Source organism: Ochotona princeps, chromosome 26 (genome assembly GCF_030435755.1).
Source record: "Ochotona princeps isolate mOchPri1 chromosome 26, mOchPri1.hap1, whole genome shotgun sequence".
NCBI lineage: Eukaryota > Metazoa > Chordata > Mammalia > Lagomorpha > Ochotonidae > Ochotona > Ochotona princeps.
Genome location: NC_080857.1, coordinates 25,333,053 through 25,355,586, shown reverse-complemented (window position 1 = coordinate 25,355,586; position 22,534 = coordinate 25,333,053). Strand labels below are relative to the sequence as shown.

Here is a 22,534-nt window from a genome sequence, read left to right as displayed (position 1 = left end):
CTCTTTGGTCTCTGCGGGAATAGGTATATCCAACCTTGTGGGTTTTATATGCAGTTCCCTGATGATTAATGGTGATAAGCGTCTTTCCCCCCCATATTGTCTGTTGGTTATTTGTGTCTTCTTCTGAAAAGTGTTCATCTAGGCCCCTTGTACCCTGAAATACGTTTTTTAATTTTTACTTTTATTTGAAAGGCAGAGTGCTCAGATGCTTCTGGCAGCCGGGTTAGGTCTGGCCGACATCAGGCAGTCGGCTGCAGTGGTGGCAGGGACCCAGCCACTGAGCCACCAGCACTTGCACCTGCCAGGATGCTCAGCAGTAGGAAACTGGCTCCGAGCCACCAGCTAGGATATGGGATGTACATATCCCCAGCAGAATTGTAACTGCCGTACCAAAGTCTGCCCCCACTTAACTACTTTCTAATTGAGCTGTTTATTTTCTTGCTGTTGACTGGTTTGATGTTCTTATAAAGTTCTTTCTTGGTAATTTAAAAAATTGCTTTATGGAGTTACAATTTATATACCAGAAAGTTCACGGTTCATGTTTTAGTACATTTATGCAGTTGTGTAACAATTATCGTAATCTTAGAATACTTCGAGAAAACTCTGTTGCTGCTTTGCAGATGGTCTCTGCCACACGACCAGACCCTGACAATTATTGATTTGTTTTTTGTCTCTAGTTTTATTATATAAAAAAGATTTTATTTGAAAGGCAGAGCATCTAGGAAAGAGGAAGAGAAGGAAAATGAGGGGGAGGATAAGGGGGAAGGAGAGAGCGAGGGGACTCTTTTTTTTTTTTTCTTTCCTGTCAGTTCATTCTGGGCCAGGCTGGAACCAGGAGCCAGGAGCCAGGAACTTCATCCAGGTATTACCTTTCAGTGGTAGGAGCCCAAGTAGTTAACCCATCATTGTTGCTTCCTGAGGCCCATTAGCAGGAAACAACAGTCAAGAGCTTAGCCATCAATCATATATGGGATGCTGGCATTGCAAATGGTGGCTTCACCAGTTGCACCATGCAGACCCCTTTGCTGTTTTTAGAAATTTGACAAATTTGACATTGCTAGAACCAAATCATGTGTCGTCTTCTGAGTCTCTTTGTTTCACTTAGCATAATCCTGTTTAGTAATGTAATCTTTGAAGTCAGGAGACATAGACGCTATTGTTGACTCTGCCACCAGATACATGAACTTGAGTATGCCGCTGTCCCCTCTGGGCCTTCTCATCTTCCTATGTCTCATGAATTATTGTGCCTTTCTTGTATTCTGATTTTCACAGCTGGGTAGATAGTCACTGACCTTTTAGAATTATTTAAACTCTTCCTCTTAAATATGGTCACTTTAAAGTTTTTCTTGTTCACTTTTTAAAATCAAAACAGGAGGTTTGCTGTGGTCTTAATGTCTGTATTCCCCTAAAATTCATATATTTAAAAAAGATACTTTTATTGGAAAAGCAGATTTTACAGAGAGAAAAAGAAACAGCAAGATGTTCTATCCACTGAGTCACTCACCAGGTGACCACAATGACCACAGCTGAGTTTCTCTGAAGGCAGGAGCCAGGAGCTTCTTCCAGGTGTCCCATGCAGGTACAGGGTCCCAGGACGTTGGGCCATCCTCTACTGCTTTCCCAGGCCATAAGCAGGGAGGTGGATCGGAAGTTGAGCAGCCGAGACACAAACTGGTGCCCATATGGGATCCTGGCACATGCAAGGTGAGTATTTAGCCACTGAGCCATTGTGCCAGGCCCTAACATTTATATTTTTAACATAAGCTGTACCTTGATGGTTTGAAGAGGTAAGAACCTTGAGAAAACCTTAGGGCAAGCCCTCTTTGAGTAGGATCTGCTGTTCAAGAAGTGGCGTGAGCCCTGACCAGAGCCTGAATCGACTGGAGCCTTAGTCTTGGATTACCTAGCTTCCAGAACCGTGAGCAGTTAATTTCTGATGTTTTAAATTACGTAGCCCAGGGTGTTTTGTCACGGCAGTCCATACAAGTTACAGTCTAATAGATGATTCAGCAGTGAATAAAATTGAAACTGTCTGGAAGAGTCAAGGTAAGTGATGAAACTTCTTCTTGAGCATACCTCTTTATCCCTGCAACCTTAGGCCCACTGGTATTTGCCTTACACATTTTAGTTCTGGAGATTCTTTTGCTTGGATTGTTACGTGTAACTCTGGCTTCGGTGAGCAGCCTCTTTTAAAAAAAAACTGTGCTTTAAGGTCCTGAGCTGTTTCAAGTTGGATTGCCACCTGATTGTCATGCCACCAAGGCTCAACAAGCTCAAATTTGAATTTTCTCTTAAAAACACTCTTTCTTTATTTCCCTCCCTTTACTGGGTTTATCCCTCCCATTTCCCAAACTTGAATTCTGATTCATTTTTGATTTCCAGTCTGATCCATTTAGTTGTCAAGCTGTATATTCTGATGCTGCAGTATTTCTATTTCATCTTATTTTATTTATTTCTTTTGTTTTGGGTTATACATTTATTTGAAAGGCAGTCAGGCTCACAGAGTGAGTGAGTGAGTGGTTTAGAGAATCTGTGTAAGAGTCATCCCCCAGGTGCCTCAGCAAGCAAACCTGGGTCAGACCAAAGCCAGGAGTCCAGAACTCTATCCAGGTCTCCTGTGGGTGGCAGGGTCCTACGGCATGTGAACAGGATGCACTAGCAGGGAGTTGGGGTGCAGGTGGAGCAGCCAGGTCCCGAGCCATCACTTCAGTATGCACCCCAAGCTTAACCTGTTGTCTCAGGCTCTCCCCTTCCCCTGCCAATCCCCTCTCTCTCCCCTTTTCCTTTCCTTGCTCTCCCCTTTGCCTTCTGCATTAGAACATTCTGGCTGTAACTACAACTAGCATATAAGTGAGTAATTATAGTTTGATTATTGTTATTGGAGAGAGGGGGAGGAATTGGAAGTTCTGTTATGGTGTGCTTAGTGGGGATGGTTGTTTGAAAGAATATGATTTTTGAGCTTAACACTGAAGTGTAAATTAGGAGCTTTCCTGGTAGATACACTGAAAAAAGGTTTATTGGAATTGTTTGGGCTAGGTGTTTGGCGGATGCTCACATACCATATTAAAGTGCCTGATTCCAGTCCCAGCTCCTCCACTTTCTTTTTTTTTAGCTTCTTGCTAATGCGCATCCTGGGAGGCAGCATGTAACAGTTCAGATTCCTTGGACCCTGCTACTCACCTGGGAGATCTGGATGGAGTTCCTGGCTCCTGGTGTTGGCCCAGCCTAACCCTGGTCATTACATGCATTTGGGAAGTGAACCAGCAAATGAAAGGTCTCTTTGCCTTTATCTGTTTGTCTCTCTGCCTTTCAAATAAAATGAATTAAGCAGAGCAGTTAAAAAAAAAAGAGTGCAGATTGTTAACTCATGAGACTTTGCTTTTATCTTATTGTATATGTGTGTTTTTCCTGTTGGCATAAGCCATTGTCTTTCTTCACTGGTCAGTTAAAGTCAGTCAGGAAACATGTGAAGACAGTGAGAAAAGTAACATGTGGTTGTTAGCTTTTGAGTAAGCTGAGTGGTAAAATACAAGCAGCTGAAATGCAAACATTACCTACATTGGAGATTTAAAGCCTTATTATAATTTTCATTGAAAGCTAATTTCATGATTCCCGACTACTTGGAATATGAACCTGCAATAGAAAATTATTTTTACTCTACTTATTTGTGGCATTTTATTTCTACCTCTTCACATATGTATGTTTGTCCTTCAGTAGAATTGAGTGATAACTTTATATTGATTGCCAGTACCGAAAATTAGCTAACTGAAGACCTCAGCAAGTGAAGAAACAACTTACTATTACTTTCTTAGAGAAATAAAATGTTTTGTGCGTTTTAAATGGGAAGCATTAAAAACAGCAATTCAGGGCCAGCAGAGATAAGTCTTGACCGCTCCGCTTCTGTTCCAGCTGTCTGTGTGTCTGGCAGTGGAGCATGGCCCAAGTGTTTGGGCCCCTGTCACCCCTGTGGGAGACCTGGAAGAAGCTGCCGGCTTTTGGCTTTGGCCCAGCCCAGCCCTGGCCATCTCAGCTGTTTGGGGAGTGAACCAGACATGAAAGATCTGTCTGTGCCTCTAACTCTGACTCTTTCTGTCTCTGACTTTCAAATAAGTAAAATAAATCTTGAAAAAACCCAGTGATTACAAAATGGCTTCTACATAAGGTATAATTTCTGGACTACATGAGTAGGAAAGATAGTGGTAGAGTAGTTCAGGAACAACTAGATGCAGGAACTTAAAGATGCCTTCTAATACTGTCAGTTTCCTGTCTTTATTCCTTTCTGTGCTGTGTTTTCTCCTTATATAAGACAGCATCTTTCATGGCAGAGATCTGAGGCCTCAGATGGCAGAAAATTTAGTTTCTGGAAGAAGACTATCCGTGAGCTGATCACGTGGGAAATTGTCATGCCATTACTGTTAAAACCACAGAAATGGAGATACTGTTAACCAAGGGTGAGGAGTGGGAAAGGGGGAAAGGAATGGGAAGTAGCCAGGTCAGTCTAGGCAATACAGTGATGGAGAAAAGAGAAGAAGGAACTAGAATGATAGAGAGAGGAAGACACATGCATATGTGGAGGAGAGAAGCAGGGAAGGGGCGGGGAACTAGTGTCAGTTCTGCGTTTACTGTGTGGTGAACCTTGTGTTAATCACCTTGCATCAGATTGCCACAGCTCAGTGGAGGCAGCTGTATTATCTTGAGTTTTCGAGGAGAGGTCTTTGTCTAGTTCAAACCTCTTTTTTTTTTTTTTTTAATTTCTCCATCTCTAGTGCCACCCCATTTAACATGTTTTCTTCATTATTTTTTTTACATGACTTTTTATTTTAAAATTTATGTTCAGAACAGTTAATACTTTGTGATACATAGCTTTGGCAAATGGTCAGGATCTGATTCCACCCCTAGAATTCAGACTCGGAGCTCGTGCGGAGCGTCTGGTTGGCATGTCGTGTGTTGACAGCTCTGATATGCTCGCTATAGCTGTGGCCTTGGTATACAACAATGTCATCGAAATGGAACTAACGTTATGTAGAATTTTGGATCACCCTGACTTACTGAGAAAATGCATTTAAGATTCATTTATCTTGTTGTGTGTTGAGATTTCTTTTTCTCATTGCTGAGCAGTAATCTATAGTAGGGATATACAAAAGTTTGTTTATCCACTCATCCATGGAAAGCTATTGGCTTGTTTTTAGTTTTTAGCGATTATGAATAAGGCTTTCTGTAGACACTGATGCATAGCTTTTTGTGTGATCTTAAGTTTTCCTATCACTGGGATAAATACTTAGAAGTAGAGTTGCTGGATCATATGGTAAGCATATGTGTAATTTTATAAGAAAACTGCCAAACTCTTTTTCCAAACTGACTGTACCATTTTGTATTCTCAACAGCAGTGTTTCCACATCCTTGCTAGAGCTTTGCGTTGTCAGTGATCAATTTTTTTTTAAAGATTTATTCATTTTATTACAGCCAGATATACACAGAGGAGGAGAGACAGAGAGGAAGATCTTCCGTCCGATGATTGACTCCCCAAGTGAGCCGCAACGGGCCGGTGCGCGCCGATCCGAAGCCGGGAACCAGGAACCTCTTCCGGGTCTTCCACGCAGGTGCAGTGTCCCAATGCATTGGGCTGTCCTCAACTGCCTTCCCAGGCCACAAGCAGGGAGCTGGATGGGAAGTGGAGCTGCCGGGATTAGAACCGGCGCCCATATGGGATCCCGGGGCTTTCAAGGCGAGGACTTTAGCCGCTAGGCCATGCCGCCAGGCCCCAGATATTCAACTTTGTCTTTTGCTGTTTGAGTGACCTTGGGCATCTTATCTAGCCTCTTGGAGCAATTTTTTAAATCAGTGAAACAGGATGATAATATCTCTTTTTTTGTGCAAGTTGTAACAATGAGGAGTAATGCCTGTAAAATACCTGCTTCAGAGTAGACCTCTTCATGTGGCTTCCTGTCTGTTGCTTACTCTTAGGGTTACTCAGAGGTTTGGGGAATCATTAAAGCAGAGGAAGAATTTGAAAAAAATGACCATTTTATATATAAAACAATTATTGAAACGCTAAGCAAAATAAAACATTAGTTCTTTAGTGTTGTTTTTATCTTGAATTTAATAGGAAGGGTACATAGCAATACTATTTTCTGTACTTGGAATCATTTACGGCTGCCACTACAACCATTTCTATAACATGCCGGTGTTATAAAGCTTCTGAAATACATTAGTTAATGCTTAGGGTCTTAGAAATGCTATCTATTGATTGATTTTTGAAAGGTTTATTTTTTTTTGAATGGCAGAGTGATGCACACACACACACACACACACACACACACACACACACCCACCCCTTCATTTGTTGGTTTACTCCCCAGATGTTTGTAGTGTGTCAGGATGGGCTGGGCTGAAGTGAGGAGCATGGAACTCCGTCTAGGTCTCCCATGTGAGAAGCAGGAGCTCATGTACTTGGGCTATCTACCTCTGCTCTCCTAGGGGCATTAGCAGAAAGTTTGATCAGACTCAGAGGAACTAGGACTCACATTCCGGCTTCATTGTAAGATGCTGGCGTCATGGGCAGCCCTTAAAATGCTGTGCCTCAAAGCTAGCCCTTGCCATTGATTTGAGGTGGAAGGCTACATGAGTGAATATTGACTGATGCCATTAGCTTTGTCTAGTAAAAATGAGAATATTTGAGGCCTCAGACAATTATACAAGATTTAAAAGACTATGATTTTTTAAAACTATAATACATTTTATTTTTACTTATATTTATTACAGTAAAAATTCGTAAGCTAGCAAAGAAGGTAGTTTGAGGAGATCAGAGATGCCATATGGAGGCAGGAAGAGGTTCATAAGGTGATGGAGAAGAAGCAAAGAGAAGGATTTAGGTTGAGCTTCTGTACCTTGTAAGTGACTTAAGTCTCAAGTGTAGATGAAAATATTGGTAACAATGATGTTGTTTTGATAGGTCAGTGTTGTTCATCTGTATGTAAGAAAGTTTCACAACTTAAGCCAAATCTGCATTGGTTCACAGTTTTATGCCTCATGTGAACTTTCATAAACATTCAGAGAAAAACAATAGCCTATGTGGTAGGATCAAAGATCCCTCTCTCTTTTTCCTTTTCCTCTCTCTCAGGTAATGCAGCAAGAGTGTTTCATTCTATTCTATTCATTTTGTAGTGTGAGGTTAGGAAAGGAAGGTCCGCCAGCCAACCTTTTTGCTGTTTGATCTAGTCTACCATCTATGTTTTTTCACTCATGTGTTTAAGTCATTTTGATGGTGTCAGTTAATTCTTGGATGGTTTTCTTAGCTTCACTCAGTTCTTCCATGTTTCTGATTGTGCATGTTTGCGTAGCTGTTTTCTAGTTCTGAAGTCCCTTCTGCTTCACTCATTCTTTCAGAGTTTCCACAGTAGTTTGGATTTGCTGTATTGTATTCTTCGTTTCTAATAATTCACTTCATTTTTGTTTCAGTGCTGTTATTTTTTGTGTGATTTATTCCTGCATTATTTTAATCTTCTAAAATTTAGTAAAATTTATTTATGGCCCATCATATATTCTACTATAATGAATGTAACACTTGAATATATATTCTGAAGTTGTTTACTGGAGACTTTTATAAATGTAAGGTTAAGTTGGTTAATGACATTCATGTAGTCTGGGTCTTAATGGATCTTTTGATCTCATTCTATCAGTTATTGGTGGAGAGTTATTAAATTCTCCATTTATCTCATGGAAATTTGTACTTCTCTATGATTGCTGGATTAACTTTCCATATAGGAAATTCATTTATGGTTATAATTTCTTGCTGTTGAGCTGACCCTTTATCACTATGAAATATTCTTGATCTTAAAGTCTTTTTTTAGTGTTAAATTAACATAGCTTTCTTCCCAAACTACTTACACTGTGTTTGTTTATATTAAAGTATTTCTTGTGGACTGCACAGTTTGATGTTGCATATATGTTTTTCTGAGAACTTCTGCTTTTTCTTTGGAATGATTTAGTCTACTAGCATAATGTGATTATTGGAATTAGGCCTATGTTTTACCTTTTTTAATTTGTTCCTTCTGTATTTTGCATCGTTTCTCATTTACTGTTGTTCTTTGGTTCACTTTAATCTTACACAAAATTGTTTTAACATATTTACTCAGTAGTCAACTACTTTTGTGACATTTTTAATGATCTTAGAGATTATGTATCCTGTAGTGTTTAATCTGTTGAGGATTAGTGTTGTAACATTTCCCATGAAATTTAGGATTTGTAAACTGTGAAGACTCATTTAGTCCTTACTTATCCCTTGCTTCGTAGTCTAGGTTTTATGTAAGTGTGTATTATAAATTCCACAGGGAAATATAATACTTGTGTTTACTTCGTGCTGTCAACATTTTAAAGGAATCCAGAAGAACAATGATTTATCCAGATATTTCCTGATTTTGATGCTTTTCTTGTCTTAATGAAGGTTAAAGTTTTGATATAACAGGATTTTCCTTTAGCATAATGTAACTTTGTTTAGTTCTTGTAGTGGAGTCCTGCTGGTCATAAGTTCTTGTGGTTTTATTTCATTTGAAGTATCTTTATTTTCTGTTTGACTTTGAGGGTCACTTTATTTTCTTATGAGAAGTCTGTGGGTTTGGTTTGTGTGTAACATGTCATGTGTCTGGTTTTTTACAATTTTACTTTATTCTGATAGTGATGAATCTAGGTGGGGTTCCTTATCTTTTTTGAAATTTTATGGTTAGCAAAGATTCTTATATCTGTAATGTTCATTATTAGATGTAAGAATTTTCCACTCATTATTTCTTAAAAGGTTTTTTTCAGACTTAATCACTTTCTTGTCATTCTGGGACACATTATGTTTGACCTTTTGTTTTGGTTCCCCTGGGCCCTTGAGGCCTATCCATTTCCTTTTTTCCCAGTAGTAGTTTACTGTGTTCTTCTAAAATGGAAAGTTTCTAAATCATGTGTTCTCAGGTTCACCTACTTTTCCCAACTGCATCCAGTTAAGACTAGTTAGTTAGATAGAAGTAGAATATTCTTTTCCTTTTATAGCTTTTTCATTTGGCCCTTTTATGATTTCTGGTTCTCTGTTAGCATATTTTAAAACTCACTGATCATATTTGTAAGGATTATATCCTTAAAGGATCCTTATCAAAGTCAATGTCTATTGTTTTTTTGTCTCATTTTCTTGATTTTGTTCTGTAATTTTAGCTAGCGCTCCTTATTTTACCACTGCAGTAGATTCTCTGTATTTTGCTTTCCATGTATGTCCAGGAACGTTTTCTGCCTGCTTCTTAGCATGTGACTAATTTGAATATATCCATATTACAAACTCTATATTAGGAGGCACTTTATCTTTTAATTCCTTTTCTTTTATCATTAGCTGGAGTCTGCATGTGTGCAGTGTATTGGTGAGCTGGTTGTCCTGCCACAGATTTGGAAAGAGCTATGTGGAATTTATGACTTCCTCTGTCTTGCTCTTTCAGTTCTAATGTTTTCCCATTTCTAGTTTTAGTGGTTCTCTTGAGTGATTCTCTGGACAGTGAAAATGGTGCTTCCCTGCTGGAAGTCTTGGCAGTTTTGTGGGGTTGCTTACTGGTGGAGGTACCCTCACACTGACTGCTGTATATTCTTTCTCTGGCTCCAGTATATATTCTACAGAATTGGCCTTTTGTTGATGTTACTGTGTCTTTACGTACAAATGTACCTAAATGTACCTAAATGTTTGTATTTCATTGAGTTTTATAATTGTTTTCTGAAGAAAGATCTGTCTGGTGGAAGCTTATTTTACTGTATCAGACGTGATTTTATTTATTTTTATTGGAAAGGCAGATATATATAGAGAGAAGGAGATAGATATTCTGTCTGCTGGTTCACTCCCTAAGTGGCTACAGTGGCTAGAGCTAAGTTGATCCGAAGCTAAGCGTCCGGAGCCTCTTCTGGGTCTCCCACATGGGTGCAAAGACCCAAGGCTTTGGGCTGTCCTCTGCTGCTTTCCCAGGCCACAGAGTAGGGGGCTAGGTGGGGGAGTGAAACACCCAAGACACTAACTGTTGCCCATATGGGATCCTGACGGATGCAAGGCGGGGCTTTAGCCACTAAGCTATGACTCTGGACCCAGTGGTTTAGACGGAGCAGTGAGTCGCATATCCGGGTGCACATGGGGGACATGGAAGTGCATTGCAGTCTGCAGAGGATACCTGGTTCCACAATAAAGGGCGGATGAGAGAACAAATCAATCAACCCCCAGCCAAGTGTTGGCAGTGAATATCTGGACAAATGGAGACTCTGACGTGGACTGTGTGAACCAGTGGATCCTGGAAAGATTATATTGTGCTTGGAGTGGCAAGATCAGCAGTAATTCAGAACTGTTGAGCTATCAAAACCGCTTGAGCAGGACCCTCGGAGCATGCCCCATATTGCTGACCCTGGGATGGAGTCTGGTGGCTGTCCTCCATCCCAGGACATGGAGGTGGTTGGAAGGCTGGAAATGGCTTCTCCCTTTATCTCCCCATTCCTGCATCTGAAGTGTTATTAACCTGTGTTGCGAGTGGTAGGTGTTTGATGGAAATGTACCAGAAAGATGCAGGAAGGAAAAAAAAGAGAATGTAGAAATAATGGTCTCACCCACTTTCTTATGGCCCTTTGCCCCTAATTGATTTTATAAAAATCATCAAAAATAAAAACAACAATAATAAAAAGAACATTTGACTTGTCAGTTCATTATATTGATTGCTTACTGTTTGTCAAACCTGATGTTAGATGATGGATGGCCACAGACAAAAGAAGTAGGATGTAGACTCTGATCAAAAGACCACATGAAGTGGCATAGAATGTAACATATATTCTAGAAAAGGTTAATGAGTTATAGCCTCCAGAAAGAAAAATGTGTGAAGAACTGAGTTTTGAGAAAAGTAGTGAATGTGAATTGATTGACAAAAAGAATCAGCGAGGAAAAATCCCCTGTTGAATATGAAGGAATGCTGTGTTGTTGATTGCTAACAGAGTGAGAGTTGTTCTGTGTAAAGCAAGCAGATGAATAGTTAGAGTGGAAGATTATATAGAGAACAGTAAGAAGCTGGATCTTAGAGCCATTTGGGACACGGTGAATATGTAGATTTGAGCCTTATTCTGAAATGAGATTTCTCGTTGCCCCATATGTGAGAACACAAAATTAAAGAATTAAAGAATTTTGTGTTCACAAACTAATTTTTATGTGTGCTGATTTATTTAAAGATGAACTATGAAGCAAATTAAGACATCCAGTGTTGTTGAGTTTAGTTAATTTGTAAAACAAAACTCATTTCTTGTTGTTATTTAGAAAGCACTGCTTGCAGAATAAATAAATGTACCAGAATAAATGAATTTGCATGTTACAAGGGACTACCTAAAGGAAAATAATAGAAATTTAAGCGACAGGGTAGTAATGCTAATTGAAATTTGAGTAGCACTGACTTTGTGTATTTTTTGTTTGTTTCAGATTGCTGCTGTTGCTAAGAGGCATCTAAAACCCTGCTGGTGTTTTCATGTAAGATTAAGTGCTTTATTGCCTTTGTTGTTCAACTGAGGAATTTTAGGTTAGTATACTCTGTGTCTGTGTTTCAGTGTATGTTAATCTTTATTTTTTTTTTTTTTGTGGTTTAAACTACATACGTAGTTCCAGTAGAGTAGATATTCAAGTCAGTGTAAATGCTTTTTGATTTGTTCATTAGGTCAGAAAATTTTCTGACTGCCTAGTATGCATAGTCTGCACAGCATGAATTGAAAAATATTTTACTTCCTTTTCAGTGTTTTGTATTTTAAAATATGAGGTAGATCAAACCAGCTATGAGTGCACATGCTACCCTGGTGTTTCTACATCCTTGTGTGATGTAATTTGTGCTAGAAAGAAACACCTCTTAACATTTTCTGATTTTTAGTAGCTGACTTTTACAAAGGTATCATTCTTATCCAAATTTCAGTCATACATTTGCTTTTCAAAAATTTTTTACTATTCAGTCTGAGTCTTGACAAATTCATATTAAGAATCATCACAGTTGAAAACAGTTCTATAATCTTCCAAATTCACTCATGTTACTCCTTTGTAATTAATCTGTTTTCACCAAAATCCCCATGTCAGATTTTTGGCCTTATAGTTTGCCTTTTCCAATATATCAGTTAAGCAGTGTCATCTAGTATATAGCTTTTTAATTCTGGCTTTTTGGACTAGCATAATGTGTTTGAAATTCACCCATCTGCGTGTGTGTATTGGTAGTTTCTTCTTTTTTAATTCCTGAGTAGTGTTCTACTGTTGGATATACATCACATTACCTTCTCTGTTCATCAGCTACTGGACCTTTTTTTCTATAAAAATTTACTTAAGGGATGGTGCTGTGGCTCTGCATTGGCATTGCATATCTGAGTGCCAGTTGGAATTCTGGCAGCTCTGCTGATCCAGCATCCTGCTAATGTGCCTGAGAAGGCAACAGGTGATGTCCCAAGAGCAAGGGCCCTTGCAGCGTATGTGGGAGATCCAGATAGAATACTCAACCTGTAATCATCTGTTCAGTGCACAAAGGCAGCACTGAATTGAAAACATGGCTAACACTCACGAGTCATGATTTCTGTAGGATCTGAGGTATTCCTTTGTTGAGTGTCATGTTAGTAACATATTACATGCATAAGTTTTTAAATTTTCAGTCTGCTGCAGCAACATAGTAAACTAATCCTGTATCTGCAAATGCAGTTACCACATACGGGTACTAGCTTGTGTCCTGGCTCCCCCACTTCTGCTGCAGATCCCTGCTTATGGCCTGGAAGAGCAGTGAAGGTTGTCTCAAATCGTTGGCCCCGTGTACCCATGTGAGATACCTGGAAGAAGCTCTGGTTCCTGGCTTCAGATCGGTTCTGTTTCAGCTGACTGTTGCAGCCATTGGAGGGTGAGCCAGGGGGGTGGAAGATCTCTAATTCTCCTTCTCTCCTGCAAAATCTTCATTTTAAATAAATAAAAATAAATAATTCTTTAAAGCAGTAGAGGATGGCCCAAAGCCTTGGGACCCTGAACCCATGTGGGAGACCCAGAAGAGGCTCCTGGCTCCTGGCTTTTTGGATTGGTTCAGCTTCGTTCCAGCCACTTGGGGAATGAATCAGCGGACGGGAGATCTTCCTCTCTGTCTCTCCTCCTCTCTGTATATCTGACTTTCCAATAAAAACAAATAAATCTTAAAAAATGTTTTTAAAGTATATATGTGAAAGGCAGGTGAAAACATAACCAGATCTCCTAAATCTGTTGGTTTATTCCCTCAGTCCTTCAGGTTGTTGGGACTGTGCCAAAACAAAGCTGCTAACTGAATGTGATTCTCTGATGTGTAGTAGGGCAGAAAGTGCTTGACTCGCCACCTGCTGCCCCCCACGGTTGCATTCACTGGAAGCCACAATCAGGAGCAGACCTGTGACTTGAACCAGAAATTTTGATATGGCATGTGGGCATCTCAAATGTTGTCTACTGTGTAAGATGCCGACCCGGGCATAAGTTTTTAAGTAAAACATCCAAGATATCATAACTAAGTCACATGCTGGGAAGAGGGTGAATACCTCACATGTAGGACTTTGGGGCAACAGCTTTTATTCACCAGAGGTTGTAGTGTTAAATATTTATGGCCCATACCACGCAGTTTCTGTGCATAGATAGGGATGTACTTTTGAGTTCTCAGGTAGATGATGGAGTTTCTTGAAATTCTACTTATCTGTTATTTATAATTTTAAAAATTTATTTATTCAAAAGTAAGAGTGCCAGAAGAAGTGAAGGAGAGAGCTCAGTCTTTGATCCACAGATTCATTCCCAGTGCTGACAAAAGCTGGGCAGGGTTGCTCAGAAGGCAGTACCAGGAACTGTCTGTGTATCTTCTATGTATGTGGCAGGATCCAGATACTTCAACCATCTTCTGATGCTTTTCCATGCACATTAACAGTGAGCTGGAGTAGAAGTATAGCAGGTCAGATTCTAGCTGGCATTCTAATATAGGATGCTGGTATTGCACGTGCAGCTTAATCTCTGTGCCATAATGCCAGCCCTGACAAATTTTGGATTTTAGTTTTTTAAAAAAGATTTATCTATTTTTTTATTTGAAAGGCAGATTTTACAAAGAAAGGGGAGAGAATGTCTTCCATATGCTGGTTTACTCCTCAAGTTGCTGCAAAGGCCAGAGATGAGCTGATCCAGAGGTGGGAGCCAGGAGCCTCTGTGTCTCCCCTGTGTGGCCGGGGTTCCAAGGGCTAGGATCATCCTCAGTTGTTTTTCTAGGCCATAGGCAGAGAGCTGGATTGGAAGTTGAGCATCTGGGACATAAAACAACGCCTATTGGATGCCGACACTTACAGCAGGATTAGTGCATTGTGCCACCGTACTGCCTCCTGGGCATTTTTTTACGGAGCTAATTTTACAGCAAATATTGCTGCTTGGTCCCATTGTCATTGGCTCTTCTGTCCGATGATTCACTCCCTAGTGACTACAACGGCCGGTGCTACGCCGATCCGATGCCGGGAACCTGGAACCTCTTTCGGGTCTCCCATGCGGGTGCAGGGTCCCAAATCTTTGGGCTGTCCTCGACTGCTTTCCCAGGCCACAAGCAGGGAGCCGGATGGGAAGTGGAACTTCCGGGATGAGAACCGGCATCCATATGGGATCCCGGGGCGTTCAAGGCAAAGACTTTAACTGCTAGGCCATGCCGCCGAGCCCCCCAGATGTCATTTTGCTTCTGATTTAATTCCAATATGATCTGAAAGCTTGTTTTGTGTGGGTCTGTTAAATTCTGTAAGGTTTGTTTTATGGCTCTGAATGTAGCATTTTAGTGCAGTGTTTACTATTAAAAGCATGTGCATTCTGTTGCTGGATGCAATATTCTATAAATGTCATTTAGATTTAGTTGGTTTATGCTGTTGTCAGTCTTACAATAGGCTTACTGATTTTCTGCCTCCTTTACTAATTGAAAGAGGATGTTGGAGTCTCCTCTTATAACAGTGAATTCATGTATTTCTTCTTGCAGTCCTAAGAGCTTTTACTTAATATATTTGGACACTTGGTTGATGATTGAGGATATGTAAGGAAAGCTAAATCTTGAGCATTGTCCTTGTACTACTATATAGTTTCTCTTTTTTGCTGGTGATTTTTCTGATCTGCTTGAATTTAATATTAATTTTGCTGTTAATTTTTATTGCTGGTCTGATTTCTGCTCTGTTTGATTTTAATATAGCTATTCCAGCTTTCATTTGCTTAGGTTTAACATGGTATTTTCTTCTTCTGTCCCTTTTTCTCATCTGTCTGTGCCTTTGTATAGACTATCTGTGTCTATATAGCTATGTCTAAATAGAGGGAAGTTGTGGATAACACAAAACTGAGTCTTTTGAGCTGCTTTTATAATCTGTGTGTTTTAGTTAGTGTATTTAGACTACAGTTTAAAAATAACTTGATATTTGGATTAGTAACTACTGTATTCATTTAACTTTTTTAAAAAGTTCATTGCCCTTGAATTTTTTGGTCTCTCACATTGTTTCTGTCTTCTCTTTTTGAGCATTTTACATTATTCTGCTTCTCTCCTGTCTTAGTGTGTCAGTTATACATATTAAAATTGTTTTTACTGATTGTGCATGGTTTCCACTTATAAATTTAAGTTAATCCAAGTTCATGTCAAATAATACTAGACTATTTCATTTGTAATGTAAATACCTCTCTCCCATTCCATATAATTCCTGTCTTGTTTTTTACTTTTCCATGAAATGTAGTCACCACATACATTATTGTTACATATTGAACATCCTTCATCTAGAAATCTGATATCCCAAATACTCCAAAATCTGAAACTTTATGTGTGTAGTCATGATGACACAAGTGGAAGATTCCACAGCTGGCCTCTTGTGATGGACACACAGTGTAGGCACCTAAAAGTATGTACAGTTACCTCCAGGCTGTGCAGACTAGGTGTAGGTGAAATGTAAATGCGTTTAATATTTAGACTTGGATTCCTTCACCAAGATGTTTATTATGTATGAACAAATAGTCCAAAATCTGAAAGAATATGAACACTTCTGGGTCTAAGCATTTTGGGAAAAGAATACTTAACCTGTATTATTGTTTTGAGCCGGTAGTTATTTTAGATCTGTTAAGAGTAAGGGAGAGAAAGCATTAAATTTACCTTTATTCCTGCTCTGTGCTTCCTTCCTTTCTTTGCATAATACAAATTTTGACCTATTTAATTTTCCCTCTCCATGAAGAACTTCAGTTAACATTTCTTGGATGTCAGGTCTACTGGCTTTTCTTTCTCGAAGTCTTCATCTGAGAGGGTTGTTGTTTCTTCATCATTTTTTAAAAAAAGTTTATTTATTCAAAGGCAGAATGACAGAGAGTGAGGGAAAGATCAAGATTGATCTTCCAAATATTGGTTCAGTCTCCAAGTTCTTGCAACAGCTGAATACACTGAAAGCAGGCGCTGGTGCATTGCAGCTGGACCTGCCGCTTGGGTGACAGGATCTGAGTGCTTGGGCCATCACCTGCCGCCTCTCAGAGTACACACCCGCTGCAAGTTAGACCCAAAGTGGAGTACCTGGGACTGGGACAGCATCCCAGCGCCTGGTTTAACCTTCCCTGCCACAGTCCTGCCCCCCTAAATTGTGTTTTTGCCTTTTCAATGCCTTGTGATTTTACTGTTGTTTTTGTTTATAGTCAGACATGGTGTTTCAGGCAAGAGGAACTAAGGTAAATGGGCCTTTAGTGTTACATATATATATATATTTTTTTTTTTTTTCGGTTAGGTCAGGTTTGCTTATTCTTCACTGTAGCTGTGGTATTTATCAGAAGTCAGAGTTTCTTCTGCTATACTTGTTTTTATCTGACCTGTTGTCTCTGGGTTTTTGTAGGAAATCCTTAAATAGGATCTGTGGTTTTGGTTATCTCCATTGAGATCCCCTGTTGTGTAGGAGCTGTAGTGATATGGTATGGGGAGAAGGGTGTGCAGAAGGTTCCTTAATCCTGTGCTAAAGTCTCACACTTCAGTGATTTTGGGTTGGGTATTTCTTCCCAGGTCAAATGATAGAAAGTTCTTGGTTTACTCCCCAAAAAGCTGTGTGGTGTGGAGCTGAGGTGATCTGAAGCCAGGAGTCAGGAACTTCTTCCAGGTCTCCCACCTGGGTACAGGGTGCCACTGGGACATGAACCGGCACTCGTATGGAATATCGGCACTTGCAGACAAAGAATTAGCCAATTGAACCATTGTGCTGACCCCTAAATGGAATCTTTAGCACAGTGCTGTAAATTGTGTAATGGCCCAGTAAATGTAGCTATTTACTAGTTTATATATGTATATATATATATACACACACATACATATATAACTAGTATAAATATGCACACATATAACTAGTATATATATATATACATATAACTAATATATATATACACACAATATATATATACACTATATATATTATATAGTATATATACTCTATATACACATACTATATATACACATATATACTATATATATATATAACTAGTACATATATATGTAAACTATTTATTATTATTGTTAGCTAAATCAGAAAGCATGGGTATTGGAGACTGAATATCTTGGGATCACCTTGAGCTAATTCTGTATACTAAGGAACATTTATCCCTTCAGTTATTTTGCATTGTTTTAACTTTAGCCAAATGATAGTCAGTTTTTATTTGAAATTTTCAAATTTTCATGGGAAATATGCGTGATATTTTGGTTTCATTTCCATGAGCTCTTTGAAGAACATCTATTCGGAATGAAGGTCCGTGGGGAGACCCTATTCGGGATGTGCCTTTCTAATCTTCAGCTGTCACTCAGGTTCTTACAGCTTTGCTAGTTTTTTCTTTTCTTTTCTTTTCTTTTCTTTTCTTTTCTTTTCTTTTCTTTTCTTTTCTTTTCTTTTCTTTTCTCTTCTCTTCTCTTCTTTTTTTTTTTTAAAGATTCACCCTTTTTATTTGAAAAGCAGATTTTGCCAAGGGAGCGGTAGAAACAGCGAGGTCTTCCATCTGCTGGCTCACTCCTCGTATGGATGTGATGGCCAGAGCTGAGCTGATCCGAAGCTGGGAACCAGGAGCTTCTTCTGGGTCTTGCACATGGGTGCATTGCCCCTAGGAATTGGCCCTTTCTCTGTTGCTTTCCCAGGCTGCAAGCAGAGCATTTGACAGGAAGTAGAGCTACTAGGACAGGAATCTATGCCTATAGGTGATGCTGATGCTAGCAGACTGAGGATTAGTCTGCTATACCACCACACTGGCCCCTAATTTTTCCTTTTCTTAGAAGAGTTTTCACATTGTAAAACAGCAGGCTGCAGAAGAAATGGGCTGTAGGTAAATTTCTTTTTTTTAAAAAAAATTATCTATTTGAAAATTACATACAGAGAGAGGGACAGGCAGCGGGAGAGAGATAGAGACAGAGATAGAATGAGAGCTCTTCCATCTGGTGGGTCACTCCCCAAATCACCACAATGTCTGGGGATTGGGCCATGCCAAAGCCAGGAGCCAGGAGCTTCTTCCAAGGTCTCCCGTGTGGGTGCAGGGGCCAAGGACTTGGGCCATCCTCTGCTGTTCCCAGGCACAATAGCAAGAAGCAACAATTTCACAAGTGGGGCAGCTGGGCTTCTCACAGATGCCTGTAAGGAATGCCAGCATTGTAGACAGCAAACATCACACTATAACGATGGCCCCTCTAGGTATATTTCTAAATTTGTAAGGGGATATAGGTTGATTGGGTTTCAACTTTAGTATAAGCAAATTGTACATCAAGAGTTGACGAGGGAAACCCTTCTCCTTGACTCTCCAATTTAGGGTGATCAAGTTTGGCTCACTTGGGACAGGTAAAGTAATCTGATGGAGCCATAGTGTTAGGGAAACATGCCTGGGAATTCCTGCTTCCTTCCCCTCTCCCCCAGTGGTTTCTATTTATGTGTACAAGGTGTTTTGTTTGAAATGTTGAAGGCATTCATGAGGGCAGCAGGAAAGCACAAGCCTAATATAGCTGAAGTTAAGTTACAACTCCTGTTTTGTTTTTGGTCATAAGATGTGGGTTCTAGAACTAGAAAGATGTTGCAATTGAAGCCTCCCAATTTTGTGATAGTCACCTTCTTGAAAATTTTGAGTTTTGCCCTTTTTTCTTTTGGCAATACAGTTGTGAAACCCATTCACAATTATGGAAAGCTTTGTATGAATGGTTAATATTCTAGAAAAAGAAATTTCCATCATCTAATCCAGATAATATCTTCCTTGCAGTTTTTAGAACAATACTGTTGACTGTGCTTAGATTTTGAGTTGCTATTTTGAGGAAATCGTATAGAAGGATAATAAATGTAATTTTTTAAATCTAACAAATTTTCAGAAAGTTCTTGAAAATGTGTATTATGAGAAATGATTTGTGGCCTTTTTTTTGCTAGCACAATGAAGCATTTTATTTGAAAGAGAAAGAGAGAGATTGATTTCTCATACTGGTTCACTTCCCAAATGTCTGCAAGAAGCAAGGCTGTGGTAGGCCAAAATGTGAACCCCAGATATCAGTTCAAGTCTTCATAGGCCGAGCCTAGCCTATTATACTATGGTGCTAGCCCCTAAATAATAAAGGTTTTTAAATTAAAATTTCTCCTATGCTTCATTTTTGAAATACTTCCTTCAAAGATGCTCCTTTCATTTGAATGAGTCTTAAAAACTGCTGAGCTTTGGCATGCCCACCCTCAAAGCTATATTACATTAATTCTGATGCTTTCATAGAGGGATCTGACATCATCTTTAACAAAATGGCAAGGAGGGTAACAAAATTTGCCAAACATTGATTAGGCTTGTGAAATGATAAACAACAGCATTAATCTTATTATCAATGCTTGTTCCAATGCAAATAAAAGTAAATACTCAATGAAATCCCTTTAAGAAGAATACTTGGGGTTGGCACTGTAGCTCAGTAGGCTAGTCCTCTGCCTCACACTGTTGGCATTCCAAATGGGTGCTAGTTCTTGTCCTTCCGCTTTTTCTGCTTCTGATCTAACTCCCTACTTGTGGGCTGGGAAAGCACTGGGGGATGGCTTAAGTCCTGGGGACACTGTATCCACATGTTGGAGACCAAGTAGAAGCTCTTGGCTTCAGATTGGTTCAGCTCTGGGCATTTTGCCCATTTGGGGAGCCAACCAGTGGACAGAAGTTCTCTTTCTCGTTTTCTCTCTCTGTTTCTACTTCTCTCTGTGAATCTGTCTTTCAAATGAAAAAACAAATAAATCTTTTTGAAAAAGAGGCTAAATACTCTCAAGTTAGTACTACATATTCTCAGTCAGCAGTGGTAGGATTATTTGATATATCCAGGTTGTGAACTCTTAAGATTCTATGTGTTCTATTCAATGCTTAGCTTGTAGGAATTACTTAGTAGATATGAGTGATAAATAGCATACAGCTTATTAGGCTTGGAAGGTCAAAGAAGGTAGGGAAACAGGTACAGGTGTTAGAGGATTACTTGGCATGTTGATTGTAAAGGAAAGGCTATTCTGTAGGCTGGGGCTGTGTGTATGATAATGCTTGTCACATTGGACTGTCTGTGTAAAATTCAAAATCAGGTGTTCACTCTGTATTTGAAGTGCTGTGTGAACTAAAGTGACTGGTGGCAACCTTGTTGAATGATATAGAACATTGCCTCCGTGCAGATAGGTGATATTGTCAGTAATTTTCTTCTAGTTTTAAGGATTCAGATAGTTACAATTCTAAACACACAAGTTCTCAGAATTTTTAGATTTGTACTGATGAAATAATTTTGAATCTGTTGTATTGAACAACATAGTTTTTACTTGATTGTATTTTTAAATGTTATTTTAGTCTAGGGTTAGCTCTGAATTTGTAAGATAAATTAAAGGGAATATTTGAGATTGGTATCTATAAGTTATTACAGTGTTAATAATTTTTGAATTGGGAGACCAATAGCCTGGGGGAACTCTAGGTTTTTATGTTCTTACTTAGGCAAACCTTTATTTATCAGAAATCAACAACTAGCCTCTAACTAGTCTTGGCACTCTAACTAATCCATGATGTTTTTCTTTTTGTCTTCCCTCCATGTTCTGCCTATGAAAAGATCTTTACCCCGATGCTGATTCAGAGCTCTCTGAACTTTTTCTGGAGAAGTGTCACCCAATCCATGTTCTTTGTTTGGATTACCTCTGTTCGATTTTCTCTCTTTTTCTCTTCTTTCCCCCCAGAGAGTAACTTGGAAGGCAGAGTTGTGGGGGTGAAAGGGAGGCAGTGGGAATTGGGAAGGAGGAGAGCGTTATTCCATCCACTGGTTTATTCCCCAGTAGCAGCAAGGGCTGAAGCTAGACTGGTCTGAAGCCAGGAGCTTATTCCTGGTTGCCTGTGTGGGTTCAGGACTCACGGATTTGGATCATCTTCCACTGCTTTCTTAGGTGTGTTAGCAGGAAACTGGATTACAAGTGGAATATGTGGGACTTAAACTGGTGCTCATGTGGAGTGCGTACAGCAGGTTGAGGCTTAATGCTACACCATGGCATCAGCTCTTCAAGTTTTTCTCTTTACAACAGAGACAACAAAAAATCTATTAAATTCGTTTATGAGTATGATAGTGAAATTTCCTTTTGAGGCTTTTACTAGCAGTGATTTAGGAGTATGATGTCTTTTAAAGCATACGCTTTAGTTTTTAATGTATTTTAATTAAATATAACATGTTGTCAGCATAGTATACCAGGTTCTTGAAAGTTCTTAAATGGATGTTCATTTATTTATTCACTGAGGTATAGTTCCACAGCTGGATAAGAATCATAAAAATTCCTGAGGAGCTTTTAACACTAGATATCTGACACATTTATATTAACAGAATCAGTAATTCTGGGTATGTTTACATGTGTATAGGCATATACACAACACAATTGTATCTCATTTTTTCTCAGCATTAACTTATTGAAGTAGACATTCTGAGTCAACCAGTTTAATTATTTTTGAGGTTTTTAGTTTTTTTTAAGAATTTATTTATAAATAAATCACATTTGGAAACTTTTCATTAATATGACATGCCTAACTTTCTCTCATATTTTCTTCAATAGTGGATATTTGCAAGGTTTTTGTATTTCTCAATTGATGAAAGTACTTTCTTATTTTAATTATTATTTCTTTGATACAATATTTTTATTTTTCATAATTTATTTGATATTTGTATTTCCTCCCTCTCAGACTACTCATGTTTGTAAAAATTTAAATTAATATATGGTATTTGTTCTTTTGTGATTGACTCGTTTCACTGAGCATAATGGCTTCTAGTTGGGACCACCTGGTTTTTTTTTTTTTTAAGTTTTTTTTTAAATTTTTTTTAAAGATTCATTTTATTTTTATTACAAAGTCAGATATACTGAGAGGAGGAGAGATAGAGAGGAAGCGGAGCTGCCGGGATCAGAACCAGCGGCCATATGGGATCAAGGTGAGGACCTTAGCCACTAGGCCACGCTGCCGAGCCCAAGGACCACCTGGTTTTAAATAGAATAATATCATTCTTCTTAATAGCTGAATAATATTCCA

General features: G+C 39.0%; 1 protein-coding gene across 3 annotated transcripts in view; it reads left to right on the top strand.

The window, feature by feature from the left end:
- FUT8 (fucosyltransferase 8) overlaps positions 1-22,534 on the top strand; it is a 176,377-nt gene that overhangs the window by 13,557 nt on the left and 140,286 nt on the right. For all 3 annotated transcript variants that reach the window (XM_058655501.1, XM_036496274.2, XM_058655502.1), the window contains exon 2: positions 11,462-11,558. The gene's annotated coding sequence lies outside the window, so the exon portion shown is untranslated. The remainder of the gene's footprint in view (positions 1-11,461; positions 11,559-22,534) is intronic.